The 9,354-nt window shown below is 42.0% G+C and overlaps 1 protein-coding gene across 2 annotated transcripts in view; it reads right to left on the bottom strand.

Annotated features, from left to right (window-relative positions):
- The window catches only part of LOC122559142 (protein SSUH2 homolog), a 54,470-nt gene extending 52,045 nt beyond the window's left edge, over positions 1-2,425 (bottom strand). For both annotated transcript variants that reach the window (XM_043708488.1, XM_043708490.1), the window contains exon 1: positions 2,269-2,425. The gene's annotated coding sequence lies outside the window, so the exon portion shown is untranslated. The remainder of the gene's footprint in view (positions 1-2,268) is intronic.
- Between the last annotated feature and the right edge of the window lie 6,929 nt (positions 2,426-9,354).

The raw sequence follows: 9,354 nt of genomic DNA, 5'->3' as shown, positions 1-9,354 counted from the left end.
CCCCACCTTATCTCAGTCCCAACCCTCGGATTCAGCACCACCTTCTTGACCTGCAATCTTCTTCCTGACCTCTCCGGCCTATCACCCTCACCTTAACCTCCTTTCACCTATCGCATTCTCAACGCCCCTCCCCCCTACCTTTTATTTTAGCCTGCTTGGCACACCCTCCTCATTCCTGAAGAAGGGCTTATGCCCGAAACATCAATTCTCCTGCTCCTTGGATGCTGCCTGACCTGCTGCGCTTTTCCAGCAACACGTTTTTCAGCTCTGATCTCCAGCATCTGCAGTCCTCACTTTCTCCTGTATATAAGTTCTTGACTGGTAAGAGGATCAAGGGTTATGGGGAGCAGGCAGGAGAATGGGGTTAAGAAACGTATCAGCCACAATGGAGTGGCAGAACAGTCTGATGGAACTAATGATCTAATTCTGCTCGCATGTTTTATGATCTTATGGGCCAGATGGCGTACGTCTGCACCATAATAATTCTGTGATTCTGAACCTTACTCTTGTGAAAAACTTATGATGAGGTTCCAAATGAAAAGTCTTTTAATTGTACTTATGATTGTGCTGATTCAGAGTTAACACTGGGAGTGGAAAGCAATCGATAAAAGGTAGAAAACACATATTCTCTTTAAGACTTGCATCTTCTTTCTGCTACGATAGTCCAAGTTTCTCTGGGTGCAGCTGTATAGTAATACATACAAAAATAACAATTCTGCAAGTCCACCTCCTCTTTCCCTGCTTCAACAGTTCACTGGGGTGGCCCATTGTTCTATCACACTTTAGATAGTTCAGCAATGTGAATCATACTGCACAAAAGTACTCCATTTAGCCATTGTGTCTATGTTTCTTTGCGAGAACTATCCAGTTAGTCCAGCCCTTTTCTCTTTCCTCACAGCCATGTATTCTTATTTTCATTTGCAGGTAATTAGCTTTCTATCATCATAAATCACTAGTGAACCTGCTTCTGCCATTGCTTCAGGCCATGTGATTCAGTTCACAATAACTGTTCGCTTGTGGAATTAACTTCCTAAGGAAATGGTAGATATCAGCACAATCACAATGTTTAAAAGATAATTGGATAGGAAAGGTTTGGAGGATATGGGCCAGGAGCAAGCAGGTGGGTCTAGTTTAGTTTAGGATTATGTTCAGCATGATTGGACTGAAGGGTCTGCTTCCACACTGTATGACCCTAAGCCACCTACAGTTCTTTTGCCGAATTATCTTAATTGCTACTCAGGATCTTACTAATCCTGACAATGTGAATTAAGTCTTCTTTCAGTCAAAACTGCTCTGGCTAAATATGTACCAAGGGAATGAGATTTATAATACCACAGTGAACCTCTGATAGGGATTATGTCTCAATTGACCTCTGTAATCCCTACTTGAGGCCCGCCCTCAGTAATCACTGTGAGAAGGCCGTCCTCGGTAATCAGTGCAAAGACTACAGCAGCCAATTGCCACTAGTATTCCTAGTTGTGAAGGTATCATCCTGCTCTCTGGCTGAAGTGTAAGAGAACACTTCCATGAATCTACCCTCAATCTCTTTTGATCCATCTTCCAATTCATGAAAACAGCACCCTGACGAGGACTGTATCAAACAAGGACCATCTGTCAAGGATTGTCCTGTATTGAGAGTCGTCCTGTGTCAGGAGTTTTCCTCTATTGTGAGTTGTCCTGTTCAAGAGCTGTCTAGTATTGAATGTTGGGGCGACGCGGTGGCTCAGTGGTTAGCACTGCTGCCTCACAACACCAGGGACCCAGGTTTGATTTCACCCTTGGGTTGTCTATACATTCTTCCGAGTTGCATGGGTTTCCTCTGGATGCTCTGGTTTCCTCCCACAGTTCAAAGATGTGGAGGTTAGGTGGATTGGCCATGCTAAATTGCCTGTAGTGTCTAGGTGTATTAGCCATGGGAAATGCAATGATAGGGTGGATTGCTCTTTGGAGAGGGTTAGTGTGGACTCAATGGGTTGAATGCCCTGCTTCCACACTTTAGGAATTCTATGATTCTAAGTTGTCCTGTGACAAGGTCCCCTATCAAGGACTTGCCACTGTCATAGATTGAGGTCAGCCCTCTGACTGTGGGCACCTACTAATATACCATATTTTATTGCTGACAATGTTGCTGTGTCAATTACTTGTCTATATCCTTTTAATCAATGACCCCAGGATACAGATAGTTCTGGGAAAACACACGTTTTGGCAGCGTAATTTGGCTATAATGTCGCTGAAGAATTAAGGAATGGTGTTTTGGAGAACGCTTACCTCCATTGGCAATAGCGCGATTCCAGCAGGGATCAGTTCATGCGCTTTATTCTGCGCGTGTGCCGAAATCTACCCGCTGTTCTGCTCATGCGCCAATGTTCTTACTGTTCTGTGCGGGCACCGCTGTGTGCACATGCGTGACGTCAATACCGGTCTTCGTGCTGTCTGTGCGTGCAGTGTCCACGCTGGAGTCTCTGCATCGTTCTGCGCATGCATGATATCATCACTAGTCTTCATGCCGTACTGCTCATGCGCAGATGTCTGCTGCCAACAGCAGCTTTCTGTGAGAGGTACTGTACAGAGAGCAGCTTTCTTACATATTTTAAATGTACTGAATTAAATTTACTTTTATTTTGTTAATAAATATGATTTTAACCATTCATTCAAACTGTGCTGTACTTTGCGTTAGACTTTTGGATGATTTTTGTGCGATCGTGAGTGATATTTTTTGCTGGTCTGCCCCAACCCTACTTTTCTGATAGGCCACAGTATTTCTATTAAGTGAGATTTCATTGGAACGCATCTACAGCGTTATAGGAGAACCATCTGTACCACTCGAAGTTAACTAGTGCCCCATTAGCCCACTTCCATTATAAGGTCAATGTTTCCTAAGAACAAACTGTAGATCCTAAATAATTTGGACCACCAGGCATCAGTGACTTGGTGATCATCATCAAGGTCAACATCAGCTTGCCTTTTGTTCTTGTTTAAGGAATTGCTAATGTTCAGGGAAGGGATGTATCTGCTGAGCAGCCATTAATGAGGTCTCATGTTACACAGACAATACTGAAAAAGGAAGGTGATGACCTAGTGGTAGTATTACTAGACTATTAATCTATTAACCCAGATAATATTCTGGGGACCCAGTCCCGAAATCTGCCACAGCAGATGGTGGTATTTAAATTCAATAACGAATCTGAATTACAAATCTAATGATGATCATGATTGTCAGCAAAAGCCTGTCAGGTTAACTAATATACTTTGGGAAAGGAAGCTTTTGTCCTTACCTGTCCACTCCAAATATATGATTCCAGACCCACAGCAACATGGTTAACTCTTAAATGCCTAATGGGGCAATAAATACTGACTTAACCAGTGGCATCCATATCCTGTGAATGAATTTAAAATATCTATTTTAGAGGAATTCCAATTTCTAACAGCATTTCCTCTCCTTCAAAGGGGATGCTAAAGTTTATTGCTGACAAGGCCAGTTTTTCTTAGCCATCCTGGATTGATAGCAGTGAGCCTTCCTTTTGAAGCACTACTGTACATGTACCACCTCAATGCTGGTCTGGGTGATTGCAGCTTGAAATGTGCTGTCAAAGGAGCCTAGGTGAGTTGCCACAACTTGTTAATTGTACACACTGTACATCAGTGGTGATAGGAGTGAATGCTGAAGATGGTGAATGTGGAGCGAAACAAACTTGGTGCTATGGAGGTTCTTGAGTGCTGTTGGAACTGTGTCCATCCAGGCAAGTGGAGAGTATTGCATCACAGTCTTGACTTGTGTCTTGAAGAAGGGCCTGTGCCCGAAACGTCGAATCTCCTGTTCCCTGGATGCTGCCTGACCTGCTGTGCTGTTCCAGCAATAAAGTTTCAACTTTGATCTCCAGCATCTGCAGACCTCACTTTCTCCTCTTGTGATAGTGAACAGGCACCCTCCCTTTTCATTATGGCTGGTAGGGAAGCCCTCCAAACAGATGGAAGGTGAGGTGGGTAGTTGGTTTTCAGAAGGGAAAGGAAGGACTTATGCAGTATTAACCATTAATGTTACTGTTTCCTTTTCCCATACTGGGCGGAATGAAATGTTTTACTATCCAGCACCAGAAAATCCAAAAATGTCATTCAGCAAATTCAATTTACATTTCCAAAAATAGGATGACTATTTGAATTTTTGTTTTTCACCTTGTATAAAAGCAGTCATTTTCCCCTTTCCAGTCCGCCCTCCGATCAGCCATTCTCCCGACATGGTAGAGTACAAAGGACTTCTCTCTCCACTTTCTGAACCTGGTCCCAAACTGAGTGTCTGATATTAACCATCAGATAGATGGATTATTAAAAATCCAGTAGGTGAAAGGTTGTGACTCATGGCCTCTGCTTATAATGAGCATTTGCTGATTGTGCCTTGGTGAACATGGCAGGGGTTACTGAAGCTGTAGGAATGACACTGGAAGAACAGCAACATCAAGGAATGCTGAAGTTTTGGGAAGGGTGAAGAAAGAAGTGAAAGGAGATATGATAATGAAGGAAAGGGATTGAGGAGGGGGTAAAAGAAACAGAAAGAGCAAAAATTGAAAGAACAATGAGCTTATGTTCAGGGCAGCAGCCAAATCATGCATGCAGACAAATGAACACAGGAATAGTACAGGTTACATAAGCCTGGTCACACAAAACGTAAAGACAAAAACCTGATAGGAAGTAGGAAACAGGTAGGAGATAACAGGAAGGCGTCCAGAGTCAAGTTTAAATTAGAGTCCCTGTGGAGAGACGACAATGGAATTGGCCATGTGACACACAATGACCTGTTGTCCAAATTTGGTGACAAGAAATATCCAAATGATATTTGAAGATTTTCTGCTTTAGTGCAGGGCTGTTATTGTTGAATGGATTAAAAAGTGTTACTGAGGCACAGTTCTGGCAACAAAACATAACATTAACATATTAAACACTATGTATTTTCACCAAAGATGAAAGCACTGCACAAACCAAGTCTCACAATACAAAGAGGCAACATTCTGCCAATCATAGCCCACTTTCCAACTAGTCAGCACTCTCCTTTCATAAATTTTAAATGTTGCTTTGCCTTTACTTTGGCATTCTTGCAAACTGTCCTGATGAGTACAAAATGAAAAGCTTCAATAAATATATATTTTGGCAATACTCAAGTTAATGAAGTCAAATTGAAAACGTCTCTGGTTACCACTTGGCTATCTCCTCCTGTTTTTTTAGGATTTATTGATTAACCCTGGGTCTTCAGAGAAATACATCTGCATGATCATTCCATGAACTCTAGAGGTAATTTTGTAAAATCCATTGATCCGCACATTTTCATTATTTCACAACTTATACTCTTCCCAAAAGAAATGACATAAAAATCAATCTATCTCATGGAATCTATTCTGTCCTTTGAACATATTTATGAAAGCACAGATTTAATTTTTATAGTATTTACAAATTCACTTGTCAATTTGAGTTATGTATTAATAATTGTAACTAGAAATAAACTATTTCAAAAAAGCTTTTTCAATCACAATCTACTCATCACTCACTTTCTATAAAATTTGCCTTCTACTGTGCCATATAAAGATATGTTTGCTCAGTAAATTTCAACATTAAGTTCTGTCATGAGGACATTGTAGTTTATTTAGAATCTATTAATACCAGGAATCAGTTATTGTATAAGATGAACTGAGCGCAGAATGCAAAAACAGTTTGGTTCATGAAATTGAAGCCAGTGAATTCTGTGTAATCATTGATTATATTGCAGTGAATTAAATTATCTGCATCCACTTCAACAGGAAATGAGTCCAGGTGTTTCTTTCTGCGCTTATGTACTTTTGATCATTTCTTCTTTCCAAGTGAGCTGGACAAATACTGCTGTCATGGAGTCTTGAACCATCTCGTTCTCTCCCTAGTTACCCAATACTTTGAAAGGAGTTAATCTCATCTCTCACTTCTTTTGCTGAGAGTCCATTCCACATCCACTACAGGGGCTGTTCAACTAGTCCACATTCTTTCTCCAGGTTTCTACATAAATGGCAGCAGAGTAAGACGCTCATGCTCATCAGTTTCTTTTTTCCCTCTTTGCTGCAATTTGTCATCCTCCCACACCTTCCCTTTTAACTTTTAACTTCTTAAACTTCCCTACCTGGATGGAATAGAGAACAGAGTCTGAGACCAGCCTGGTGTGGGAAGCAAGTCATGGCTGGAACCCAGAATGGGAGCAGACCAAGCCCAGGCTGAACTGCAAGGTGAGTCCTGGAAGCGAGTCACGGCCAGAGCCCCGGAGCGGGAGCAGAGCGAGTGTGGGCTGAGTCCTGGAAGTGAGCCTAAGGCTGGAGCTCAGAGTGGGAGCACAGTAAGTGTGGGCAGGGTCCTGGAGTGGAACCAGAGCGAGCGTGGGCCGAGCTGAGAGCTGAGTCACAGGCCGGAGGCGGGAGTAGAGTGAGCGCAGGCTGGCCAGGGGGAAGAATCCTGAGGCGAGTCTGGGACAGAGGCTGGAGGCAGCGAGGCCTTGTGTTCTGAATCCCGGCAGGCACAGACTCCATGAAAAAGGACAATAACTTGAGTATTTTAAAGACACTTTTTTATTCTCATTCTGACTTTTTAAACTCTGTTATTCATCAAAGTCTTTTTTTTTAACTATTTCAATTCTGTATCAGCACTTAAAGTATTTGTACCTAGGTACCTTGTATGTAAGAGAGGCGACGTTACAAATTTTCACTGCACTCATTTAACAATGAGTGGCAAAAAAAGGCTATTCTAAGAGTGGCCACTAGATGAAGTGCTGGTCACTGAAGCCAGGCCCAGCATTAAGATTAGATTCCCTACAGTGCAGAAACAGGTCTTTTGGCCCAACAAGTCCACACCGCCCTATTTGCCTACTTCCTACTAATACACCAATCACTGTGGGCAATTCAGCGTGACCAATTCACCTGACCCGCACATCTGTGGGAGGAAACCGGAGAAAACCAACGCAGACACAGGAAGAACGTGCAAACTCTACGCAGACAGTCGCCCGAGGCCGGAATCGAACCCGGCACTGCAAGGCAGTAGTGCTAACCACTGAGCCGCCTTGTAAAGGTTGAGAAGGTGAGTCCTTCATGGTAACCTCAAACCAATGATGGGAATTGAACCCACACTGTTGGCGTCACACTGTTCTGTAAACCGACAATCCAGTTAACTGAGCTAAACTAATCCCCCACTAAACTGCAGTTATCATTTGTGAACAAAGGAGGAGGATAATATGAGGGAAATAAAGTGGACAGACCAGCTACTGCTCTCTAATCTGTAAATATTCTGGCCTCCTCCCTCTTCCTGCCTCTTCAATGTTTTGACTCATTGCACCCTCTCCTATTCTTCACTTTTTCTTTCCTAAGGCAACAAACAACCTCCTTTCATCCCTGTCACCTTGAATCTACAGCCACTCTAAGGTCAAACTTGGTGTCACCCAGCCCTTACTTTCTGATGTACCTTGTCCTGTATCTGATTCTTTCCAATCTTGGGTGTTCCTCACTATGAATCTCATATTAGACCCTCTTTCAGATGAAACTGCAAAATGAGGAGGGGGCAGGTTTGCAGTTGAGTTTTAAACTACAAATTGGACTTCTGATGCCAATGATCAAATTAAATGACTGTTTCAAACTTTAATCAGCTCCGCTACTTCGTGCCCTGTAATGGTGGAAATTATGGAGTCCAATTTTGGATCACCAATACTAGAAACAAGGGATCTTCCACAGAGTTTGCAGTCTGATGACAACAGTACAATTGCAGAGACACCAAGAAATTGCAAGGTAGAAAATTGACCCCAGCCTCACACCTCAGACAGGAAATGAGCACTTTACATCCCTAAACTGCTTAGCGTGTGGTTGTTAAAAGGAAAAGTATAGTTGATAAATTTGCACCAGAGACATTGTGTAGAATTCACTTAGTTCAAACCCACCTTCCCATTTCCTCTATCCCCTTTGTACAGAATTCTTGGTCTATTTTGATCTTTTCCTGTTTATCTGCTTTCTATTTTTAGCGCAGTTGCAGAAGGCCCACAGTTGGTCCAAGTCTCAGTAAATAACAGCACTGAGGTGATAAAATAAGATGACGTACACACAGAATACCAATAATTAAACCAACCAGGAAAGAGAAATGTCCTTGAATACTGAGATATTCTATTCCTTTGACTAGGCAGGTGTTACATTTATTTAGCCAGCATTTACATCTGCCTAAACTATTTAGACAACTTTGACTTGTCCTCTATATCTGAGTGTTCACAAACCTCCTGAAATGTTGATTGTTCACCTTCATCTGACTCTGATCATCCAATGATCTCCATCCATGCTAGTTCAATATGACACGTACAGTCATCTTTGTCTCTTTACTCTCTAGCCAACCCATACCCTCCCCCCATCCCCACTTTGTCTGATTTGCTTGCTAGAACATTTCTTAGCTTATCTTATTAATTCTTTGCAGTCTGTAGTCACTGTCAATGTGCTTGACAAACTTCACTTACTTATCAGTTACAAAAAAAAGAGCTCAGTTCAAACATTTGTCTTGCATTTAAGATTATACAAGCCATTCTGCAATTCACAACAGAATTATCTCATTTCAGGACAGTTAACAAATTATTAATAAAGATCATTCACATATTGACATCTTTCTCTGATTCTGCTGTGGGTTAGTGAGGAATGTTTTCCTCAGTGCTGTCAGGTTCATTCCCACTGTTTCACAATTCCATCCTCAACTTTATTCATTCAAGAATGTTGTAAGTTAGCTGAAGAAAACCAAAACAACAGAATACTTGACCACACTGTCCTCATTATTTCTTCTTTTTTGACCAGGCCCTTTGGCCCTCGATGTTGCGACGACCTGTGAACTAATCTAAGCCCATCCCCCTATTCTATCCCATCATCATCCATGTGCTTACTCAAGGATTGTTTAAATGTCTCAAATGTGGCTGAGTTAACTACATTGGCAGGCAGGGCATTCCACGCCTTTATCATTCTCTGAGTAAAGAACCTGCCTCTGACATCTGTCTTAAATCTTATCACCCCTCAATTTGTAAGTATGCCTCCCCATACAAGCTGATGTCATCATCTTAGGAAAAAGACTTTCACTGTCTACCCATCTAATCCTCTGATCATCTTGTATGTCTATCAAATCCCCTCTTAGCCTTCTTCTTTCCAATGAGAACAGATCCAAGTCTCTCAGCCTTTCCTCATAAGACCTTCCCTCCAGACCTGGCAACATCCTGATAAATTTCCTCTGCATCTTTTCCAATGCTTCCACATCCTTCTTGTAATGAGGCGACCAGAATTGTACACAATACGCCAAGTGTGGCAACACTAGCGTTTTGTATAGTTGAAGCATGACATT

This window comes from Chiloscyllium plagiosum, chromosome 18 (assembly GCF_004010195.1).
Source record: "Chiloscyllium plagiosum isolate BGI_BamShark_2017 chromosome 18, ASM401019v2, whole genome shotgun sequence".
Classification (NCBI taxonomy): Eukaryota; Metazoa; Chordata; class Chondrichthyes; order Orectolobiformes; family Hemiscylliidae; genus Chiloscyllium; species Chiloscyllium plagiosum.
Note: the sequence above shows the minus strand (reverse complement) of the source record. Positions and strands in the feature narration are given on the sequence as shown.